Source organism: Papaver somniferum, chromosome 7 (genome assembly GCF_003573695.1).
Source record: "Papaver somniferum cultivar HN1 chromosome 7, ASM357369v1, whole genome shotgun sequence".
Classification (NCBI taxonomy): Eukaryota; Viridiplantae; Streptophyta; class Magnoliopsida; order Ranunculales; family Papaveraceae; genus Papaver; species Papaver somniferum.
Window position 1 is genome coordinate 2,297,729 of NC_039364.1, and position 10,516 is coordinate 2,308,244.

The following is a 10,516-nucleotide window of genomic DNA, read 5'->3' on the forward strand; positions in this document are numbered from 1 at the left end:
ATCGTACTGCTTTGTTTTGTCGTTTCATGACTATAAAAAAAATCTAGTGGATTTTATAGCTATGAAAAGGATTGTCACTCGATATCGTCTTATAGGTGACATCGAAGCTGAATTGGGAATACGAACTCGAGACGAGTGGCGACGATGGAAGCGAAAAGATTTTGAATACGAAGCTCATTACCAAATTCTCAAAGAGTTTCTAGTAACTCGTATGAGAGTTTAAGTTTAGTTTTAGTTTTTTAGTAACTCGTACGGGAGTTTAAGTTTAGTTTTAAGTTTAAGTTTTTTAATGTAATGAAAAAACTATAAAAATTTAATTCACCATAACCAAATACTACACGTCTTCATCAAAATTTAAGCTGATACATTAATTAATTAACTGACACTACATTAAAATTTAAACTGATATATTAATTAATTAAGTGGCACTACTTCATCAAGGTCTTCTTCATCATCTCATCTTCAGCTTGAACTCCAAATTGTTTTTCCAAATTTCTCTTGTTGCGTTTTTCTTCCAACTCCTCTGCTAACATGTCCATCTCCATCTCCCATACCATCAATTGTCTAGTAATCATTGTTAGAATCTTATTCTTGTCATAGTCAGAAACAAATTTCTCCTGAGTTTGTCAATGTTTTTCATCTCCCTAGTTAAGAACTGCCGGTCTACAGCTCTTTGTACAACTCTTTGTTTTTCGACGGTCTTCTGATGCTCTAGCAAAGTATCCGAAACACCTTCACTTGCTTCTCCTTCTTGGGCAGCTTTTCTCGCTGCTCTTGCATGGTTTCTTCCTAATATTTTACTCTTAATCGCAGCGTTGACATTCAAGTTGGATTTTTATTTTTTGTGGTTTATGGTGAAGAAAATGGATTCTCAAGAGGGGAATGATATGTTTGAGATGGTTGTGAACCTGGCATCGAAGAATAAGAAGTGTATGATGAACTTGCAGGTATATTCTACATGCTTGCTAACACTTCTGGATCATATGTAGGCAACAGTTTCAAAATATGATAACAACTTTCATAAGCAAATTTTCTCCCATGTTTGTGGTGCCAATCAGTTCGACACTTTCGTTCGACATCAACATCAACAAGACCGCTCGCCGACCACGAGCGGCTTGCATTAAAGCAGCAACATACAAGGCAACTTGCGCGTTGATTACAGCGAAGCGACCGGATAATCCATTAGCATCACGACCGTTGATGTTCATAGTTTCTTCACGAAATTAAGAAAAAAATGTTATCCCACAACTTGGTATATTGTTGTTGGGAACCATCGATACTATCTTGTGTAAATAACATATAGTTTCTGCAAATGCTTTCATCTTCGGCTACGGTAAATTTTGCGCCCCTAATCTTCTTAGTTCTATTAGATTGAGTATTAGATTGAGACATTTTCAAGAAATTATACAATTAGAATGAATGAAAGAGTTGGATGATGAAATTTGTTTTAGATTAACAAATATGAAGAGTAAAGAAGAGAAGGTGTGAGTTAAAATGGAAGAGAAATTGAGTATTTATAGGGGGAAGATTTATGGTCGTTGGATCAGATTGTATGTAACGGTGTAGACAAGACCGGCCGGTCTTATTAAGGCCGTAGGCGGTTTTTTAAACACCGAGCGGTTGAGACTCAACCGCTCGATGGAAGCTTGACCTGGCCTGACTAAGTGAAAAATTTGTCACTTAGTCAGGCCAGTTTTCCTGTTTTCCAGCTTCATAGTGGGTGCTGATGAGTGCCAAATATTGTATATATTTACCCCTTTTTGTTGGCATTTTAACTCATCTTTTGTGCAGTAATTCTACATTTTACCCCATATTCTGTATTTTCATTGTTTTCATGAATAAATATTTTTATTAATTAATTTTGCATTTTTAGGTAATAAATAAAGTTCGGATGAGTCGCGGAGCGAAAAGAGCAGAAAAGTAGTGAAAAGCCGGGAGAAATTACGCAAGGAAGCCGCGAAGAATGGTGCGCACAACCTCATTTTCTACACACAAAAGCGCCTCCGTTCTCAGCCGTCAGATCAGTTCCCAGAAGCATCCGATGGTCTCTCCTTCATAGAGCATCAAAATCTGAAGTCTCTGCCAAGCACCACACCGCTGAAATTCCAAGCCTTCAGATTAGATGGTAGTTGAATCCAACGGTCGCTCCCTTGCTGTGCATCGAAGTTTGATATCTCCGCCTTACACTACAGTACCTAACTCCATCAAGTACCGTTCATTTTGTTGTATCATATAATCTGACGGTCGCTCCTCGCTTGCCTCCGAATCACCATCCGATCTACCTACCATCTTCGCATCTCGCAGCTCAGAGTCACAGAACATCAAGACTCGATGAAGCCGCCTCACACCCTAGCAACCGAACCTATACCACCTACCCAAACAACCCCCTTCTCCCAAACAGTCGAGCCATCACCTACACCACCCCCCTCTGCAGAACAACCACCATCCCCTGCCGCACCACCATCACCACCACCCCTCCTGCAACAGCCACCAAACCACCAACTCTCTATTCTACCTAAACCCATCACGTACCATCTCTTTAATCATCATTTACAACCTCAATTTCTCATCTCTCTGCCTGAAACCCTAGGTGAGAAATTGGTGATATATATGATGATTAAAGCATCAATTGGAGCTGGAGAGGAACGAGAAGAAGCAGGAGAAGATTGGGTCGACGAGATGGAGCGAGAATTTCATCAACAGTAGGTAAATTAATTTTTCACCAAAACCTAATTTTACTGACTTTGGGAAAAATTGGGGAAAACCAAAATTATGTGTATGGGGTATAAATGGGTGTTGGGGGAAGTATTAGAAGGACACTATTTACCTCTCTGGACTAGCCAGTAGAGAATTTGCTAAAATTTTATGAATTTCAAATTTCAGTGTTCTTCTCAGTTAACAGTTGCAAGTTGCTTATGTGTTGAATTATCTGATATGTTGCTAGTTATGTATGAATTATCTATGTTAGTATATGCATGTTGTCACTTCATGGTTAGCATGAGCTAATCATCTTCAGGCCAAGGCTCAGTGAAGCCTTGTGCACTGTCAAGTGTGAATGAGCTAGATAGTTACTTCCTGTTGCTATGTTTTGAATGTGCAAATGAGAGAGGCCAATGCTCATAGAGCCTGTGATTGGCTGTACTGTCAAAAGACAGCCAATGCTAGGGGTAGACTAGTGAGCAAGTTGGTGTTCTTTCATTTCTAGTTGTATGCTTAGGATTGAACATAACCTAGACCATATCACTTGATTAGGACACAAGGTGGATCATATGCTTTGGCTTACCCACCACTTCTCTTTCAGTCAATCTTAATTTCAGTCACTTCTATTTTCAAGTCCTGTGTGTTTGCATTTCAGCTGCATTTTCTTGCTTTTTATTTTCCTGCATCTTGTAGTTACTGTGCACTGAAGTCAGTGCACAATCCTGCCTCTTGCCCTTGGCTGCCAAGCCTTGGTTGTTTGTTGCTTTTCTTAGCCTGCTTCTCTATTGCTTTTGTTTGCTGTTTTCTTGCCATTCCTTGTTTGCCTTTAGCTCACTGCCATAGTGCCTTGCCACTCTTGTTAGCCTAGGAAAACTTCTCATATGCTCCTCTCCCTGTGGACAAACCCTTACTCACCCTTTTATTATAAATTTTGACCTTGTATACTTGCAAGTATATTGTGTGCATCTTAGAATTCACACCAAGTTTTTGGCGCCGCTGCCGGGGAGCTGGCTGCCATATTTTTGAAGTTTTCAGAGTCTGCTGCTGTTGTTGGCCCTGCCAAGTTGCTGCTGCTGCTGGTGTAGAGCTGCTGCTGCCAAGTCTGCTGTTGCCAACTGAAGAGCTGCTGCCAAGCTTGCTGCTGCTGCTGCTGCTGCTGCTGCTGCCAAGTTGCTGCCAACTGCTGCTGCTGCTCTGCTGGTGCTGTTGCTGCCAAGCTGTTGCTGTTGCCAAGCTTGCTGCCAACTTGTTGCCAAGCTTGCTGCCAGGCCTGCTGCCAACCTCTGCTGCTGGGCTTGTGCAACTTCTTCTGAACTGGGCTTGTGCAACTTCCTCTGAACTGGGCTTGAACCAACTGAGCTGGGCTCAGTAACCTCAACTGCTCTTGGGCTTGCAACTTCAGCTGGGCTCCGTTGCTGCTGCTGCTGGGCTCTGCTACACTTGCTGCTGCTGGGCTTGGACGTGAGCTGCTAGGACGATCCTAAAGCCCAACTGGGCCTTGCAACTAAAAGGGGACTAAAAGCCTATCTTTTTGGGCTTCCCTCCAAAAACAAGTAAGCCTAACCCATGAGTTAACCCACTTGGGCCTCATTTAAATTCAAATTTGGGCTTGTAATAATTTATTTAATTATTTATTTGGGATTGTAATAATTTTTATTTTTTTTCTTTTTTTTTTTTTTATTTTGGGATTGTAATAATTTTTTTTTTTCTTTTTTTTGTTTTTCTTTATTTTTCTTTTATTTTCTTTTTTCTTTTATGGGTTTGTTTAAATTATTATTATTGTTTTTATTTTCTTTTATGAGTTGTGATAATTTATGATAGGTTTTAGTTCAAAAATTTTCAAAAACCCAAATTTTTTAAACCAAAAACAAAACCCCTTCTTTAAACCAAAACCCATTCAAAAACCAAATCTTCATAACCCTTGGGTCAAATTGTTTCCGATTGCTCTGTCTGACCAACATGTTAGTTAAGGTACCTACTAGGACATGATTGTGACCTACAGAGACCAGACAAACAGACTTGTTAGAATTAACCCAGACGAACCTATCGAAATTCTAAGTTCTGAGGGAGACAGTCCAGATCAACCAGAAACAATGGGAGAACCACGTACCCTCAAGGATTATATGTACCCAACTAGAGCCAGTCAACCGTCCTGTATTTTGATACCCGAGGCTAATGGCCATTATGAGCTGAAATCTAGCACAATACAGATGCTTCCTATTTTTAGAGGTGTTGAGAATGAAAACCCTTACCACCACGTGAGAGAATTCGAGGAAATTTGTGGAACTCTGCGTTTCACTCAAATGACCGACGAAACCCTGAAGTTAAGGCTTTTTCCTTTTTCCCTGAAAGATAAGGCAAAGGCCTGGCTTTATGCTTTACAGCCTCAATCCATCATGACATGGGATGACCTCATAAAGGAGTTTTTCAAAAAGTTTTTCCCGAACCACAAGACTGCGACAATTCGTCAAAGTCTGAATAGCTTTGTGCAATTAGAAGGTGATACCTTAGCTAGATACCTGGAGAGATTCAATGAATTATTGCTCCAATGTCCCCATCATGGTTTTGAAAAATGGAGACTTGTGCAAATTTTGTATGAAGGTCTAGATGTGTCCACCCGAACAACGGTTGAGTCGATGTGTAATGGTCTATTCGTAGATAAAACTGCTGACGCGTCTTGGGACTTCTTGATTGAAGTAGCTGAAAAGACGCAACAGTGGGAATCCATTCGTGAAACCAGAAAGACTACATCTGAAGCAAAGGCTTTTAGGATTGAAGCGGATTTTGAGGGTAGAGCAAACATGGCATCAATAGTTAGGAGATTAGAAGAGTTAGAACTACATAAAAATTCAAAACCTTCCACCACTACTCTCCGAGAACATGTCGCTTCATATACTTGTGCTGCTTGTAACGACCCCAACCATCAATTCCAAAATTGTCCAGATTTGCTTGCGATCCAGGAGTCTAGGCTTGAACAGGCACATGCCATGTTTCAGAAACCAGAGCATAACCCTTATTCTCAGACCTACAATCCAGGATGGAGAAACCACCCTAACTTTTCATGGTCAAAAGGGCCCACTCAAGGAGGACCATCTCAACCCAATCAGAGCTATCAAAACAATCAGGGATATCAGAACAATCAAGGTTATCAACACCCGAGAAACCCTCAACAACAGTCAAACTCTCAACAACAATCATATCCTCAACACAATACCGACAAGAGATTGTCCACCTTAGAGGAAATGTTTCAGAGTTTGATGCAAAGTCAGAAAAATCTAGATCAAAAGATGGATCAAATATGTGAGAGAGAAAAGGGTAAACTTCCGAGCCAACCCCAACAAAATCCAAAGAGGATATTTCAAACAGGCACAACATCCTGCACTGAAACCTCACCTGATCAAATCCATGCCATTACCACCCTCCGAAGTGGTAAAGTCATCGAGAACAACGTAGGCGAACCTAATGAGTCTGATACAAATTCCACGTTGTCTCCACAACCCCAGAAAACCAAAGAATCTGAGCAAGATGGAAAATCTGACAACTCTACTGCTGTGAATGTCCCTTTGCCAACTCATCTTCCTGTTGCTCCATATCCTCAGAGGTTAGTTCGCCAACAGATAAGCAACCATTACAATGAGATGTTAGATCTGTTCAAGAGAGTCAACATCAACATTCCTTTTCTTGAAGCAATCAAGCAAATCCCTGCTTATGCCAAATTCCTCAAAGACTTGTGCACTCAAAAGCGCAAGCTCAATGTGCAAAAACGTGCTTTCTTAGCTGAGCAGGTGAGTTCCATCATTCTGAACAGAACTCCACCTAAGTTTAGGGATCCAGGATGTCCAACAATTTCTTGCACTATAGGAGAACACACGGTCAATAAAGCGTTATTAGATCTAGGTGCAAGTGTGAACCTCCTGCCATATTCTGTTTATGAGCAGTTAGGTCTTGGGGAGTTGAAACCAACATCTATCACTCTACAACTGGCAGACCGATCTGTCAAGATTCCTCGTGGAGTGGTGGAAGATGTTTTGATCAAGGTTGACAAATTCTATTTTCCCGTAGACTTCATTGTCTTAGACACTCAACCTGTACAAAACCCGGATAGTCACATTCCTGTCATTTTAGGACGTCCTTTCTTGGCGACATCTAATGCGATCATAAATTGTCGTAATGGAGTATTGAAACTGTCTTTTGGGAACATGACTGTCGAGCTGAATGTGTTTAATGTTAGTCAACAACCTGTGAATCTTGATGATGATGATGTACACGAAGTTAATATGATTGAAGGATTAATGCAAGATTCGTTGACTAACATTCTATCCGTTGACCCCTTTCAAGCCTGTATGGAGAACTTCAACCCTGATTTCTATGATGATGCATACTGTAGTGACGTCCTATCTCTGCTCGAATCTGTACCTCAAATGGATGTCACCGAAAGGAAATATGAAGTGGAACAACCCCTATTCTCTGATTCCGAGCCTCTTCCATCCATTGTTGAGCCACCCAAGCTAGAATTGAAAACATTGCCAAGTACGTTGAAGTACGCATTCCTAGGTTCTTCTGATACTTTACCTGTCATTATTTCATCATGTTTAGACACGGAACAGGAAAGTAAGCTTTTAGAAGTACTCAAGGAACACAAAGAGGCCTTAGGATGGACCATCTCAGATCTCAAAGGAATTAGTCCCACCATTTGCATGCACCACATTAACCTTGAAGAGAATGCCAAACCATCGAGGGAAATGCAAAGGAGACTTAACCCTAACATGAGAGATGTAGTCAAAGGAGAAATCCTGAAACTACTTGATGCGGGTATCATATACAATTCCCGATAGTAAATGGGTTAGTCCCATTCAAGTTGTGCCTAAGAAATCAGGCATTACTGTTGTTCAGAACGACAAGAATGAATTAGTCCCTACTCGTACAATCACAGGATGGCGAGTATGCATCGACTACAGGAAGTTGAACACAGTAACAAGGAAGGATCACTTCCCGCTCCCTTTCATTGACCAAATGCTAGAACGTGTGTCTGGACACAGTCACTACTGTTTTCTAGATGGCTTTTCCGGTTATAACCAAATTCACATTGCTCCGGAAGATCAGGAAAAAACTACATTCACGTGTCCATTTGGGACGTTTGCTTATAGACGTATGCCCTTCGGGTTGTGTAATGCACCTGCTACTTTTCAGCGTTGCATGATGAGCATTTTTTCTGACATGATAGATAGTTTTCTCGAGATCTTTATGGATGATTTCTCTGTTTTTGGTTCTTCGTTTGACGAATGTTTGAAGCATCTTGCCCTCGTGATATCCAGATGTAAAGAAAAGAACCTTGTTCTAAATTGGGAAAAATGCCATTTTATGGTGAATTCAGGAATAGTTCTAGGACACATCATCTCAGAGAAAGGAATTGAAGTGGATAAAGCTAAAGTTGACCTCATTCAACATCTACCACAACCTTGCTCTGTGAAGGAGATCAGATCATTTCTAGGTCATGCTGGTTTTTACCGGCGATTCATCAAAGATTTCAGCAAAATCTCCAGACCTCTGTGCAGTCTTCTCTCCAAAGATGTTGCCTTCAATTTCGATGCTGCTTGTGTGAAGGCATGGGAGGAATTAAAAACCCTTCTCACCACCGCTCCTATAGTCTGACCACCCGATTGGAATCTTCCGTTCGAACTTATGTGTGATGCCTCTGATTATGCTGTTGGTGCTGTTTTAGGACAGCGAGTTGATAGACTACCATATGTGATATACTATGCTAGCAAAACCCTTAATGATGCCCAACTCAATTATTCAACTACCGAGAAGGAATTGCTTGGTCGTTTTCGCATTAGACAAGTTTAGATCTTATCTGATAGGGTCTAAGATCATCATATACACAGACCATGCGGCTTTGAAGTATCTTCTTTCCAAGAAGGATGCTAAAGCTCGCCTTATTCGATGGATACTCTTATTACAGGAATTCGATCTCGAAATCCGTGATAAGAAAGGTTGTGAGAATGTGGTTGCTGATCATTTGTCTAGATTAACTTTAGAGTCTATTGATGATGTGAGCTGATTAGAGAATCATTCCCAGATGAACAGCTGATGTCTATCTCAGACCTTCCTTGGTTTGCTGATATTGTTAACTACCTCGCTACAGGTAGGATGCCCTCACGTTGGTCGAGACAAGACCGCTCTAAATTCCTGGCTGAAGTCAAACATTTCCTTTGGGATGACCCATATTTGTTCAAGTACTGTCCAGACCAAATCATTAGGAGATGTGTCCCCAACACTGAACAGAAAGATGTGATATCTTTCTGTCATGACCAAGCATGTGGAGGCCATTTCAGTGCCAAGAAAACTGCTGCAAAGATCTTGCAGTGTGGATTCTATTGGCCATCATTGTTCAAGGATTGCCATGATTATTGTGTTGCTTGTGAACGCTGTCAAAAGCTAGGAAGCATTTCGAGGAGAAACATGATGCCATTGAACCCCATTTTGATTGTGGAGATTTTTGATGTTTGGGGGATAGACTTCATGGGTCCATTTCCCATGTCTGACAGCAAGTTGTACATCCTAGTCGCAGTTGATTACGTTTCTAAGTGGGTAGAAGCCATAGCAACCAGAACAAATGACCACAAGGTGGTACTTTCATTTCTAAAGGAACATATTTCACGTTTTGGTACCCCTAGAGCTATCATCAGTGACGGCGGTTCACATTTTCGTAACAAGTACTTTGAGTCTTTAGTACGCAAGTATGGCATAACTCACAAGGTTGCTACTCCGTACCACCCTCAGACTAGTGGACAAGTGGAAGTGTCTAATAGGGAGGAAATAAGCACATTCTGGAGAAGACGGTCAACCCGTCCAGGAAAGATTGGTCATTGAGATTGAATGATGCTTTGTGGGCCTATAGAACAGCTTATAAGACACCAATTGGCATGTCCCCCTATCGTCTAGTGTATGGAAAGCCGTGCCATCTACCTGTGGAATTAGAACATCGTGCCTACTGGGCAATCAAAGAGCTGAACTTTTCTCTGGACGAAGCTGGAATTCAAGGAAACTTCAACTCAACGAGTTGGAAGAATTGAGAAATGAGGCTTATGACAGTGCCAAGCTGTACAAGCAGAAGATGAAGATGTTTCATGACAAGCGTATTCTGCGCAAATCCTTCACTCCTGGTCAGAAAGTCTTGCTGTATGACTCCCGATTACATCTTTTTCCAGGAAAACTGCGTTCCAGATGGAAGGGTCCGTACCTAGTACGCACAGTTTTTCCTCATGGAGCTGTAGAGTTGGAGGATGTCTCCAACAAGAACGTTTTCAAAGTCAACGGGCAGAGATTAAAGCCATTCCTTGAGCCATTTCCACCCGACATTGAAACAACCGACCTGGAGGACCCAGTCTATGTGGACTAAACTGGTCCACTCTTTCCCTAAATAACCAAAAGTTTTCAAATTTTCCCTAAAAACCAAAATTTTCTTTTCCCAACAAAACCAAATTTTTCCAAAAAGTCCAATCCCATTAAAAACCAAAATTTTCTTGTAGATAATGTGTTAGTTAAATTTCCTTTTGTATATATTTTGTGCTCATCCATTGTGACTGCTAATATGATGGATTTTTGCCTTGAAATAACGGAGTTTTAATCGAGCTACCACCGTACAATCGGGTATTCTCTCTCCTTTTACTCTACTCAGCATGTTCCTCTTCATATATTGTTTTATAATTCTTTCCATTTTGAAACATTGAGGACAATGTTTAGTTTAGGTTTGGGGGTATAGAGTAGATACCATGATAATATGCATAATTAAAAAACACTCCTTCTTCTTTTT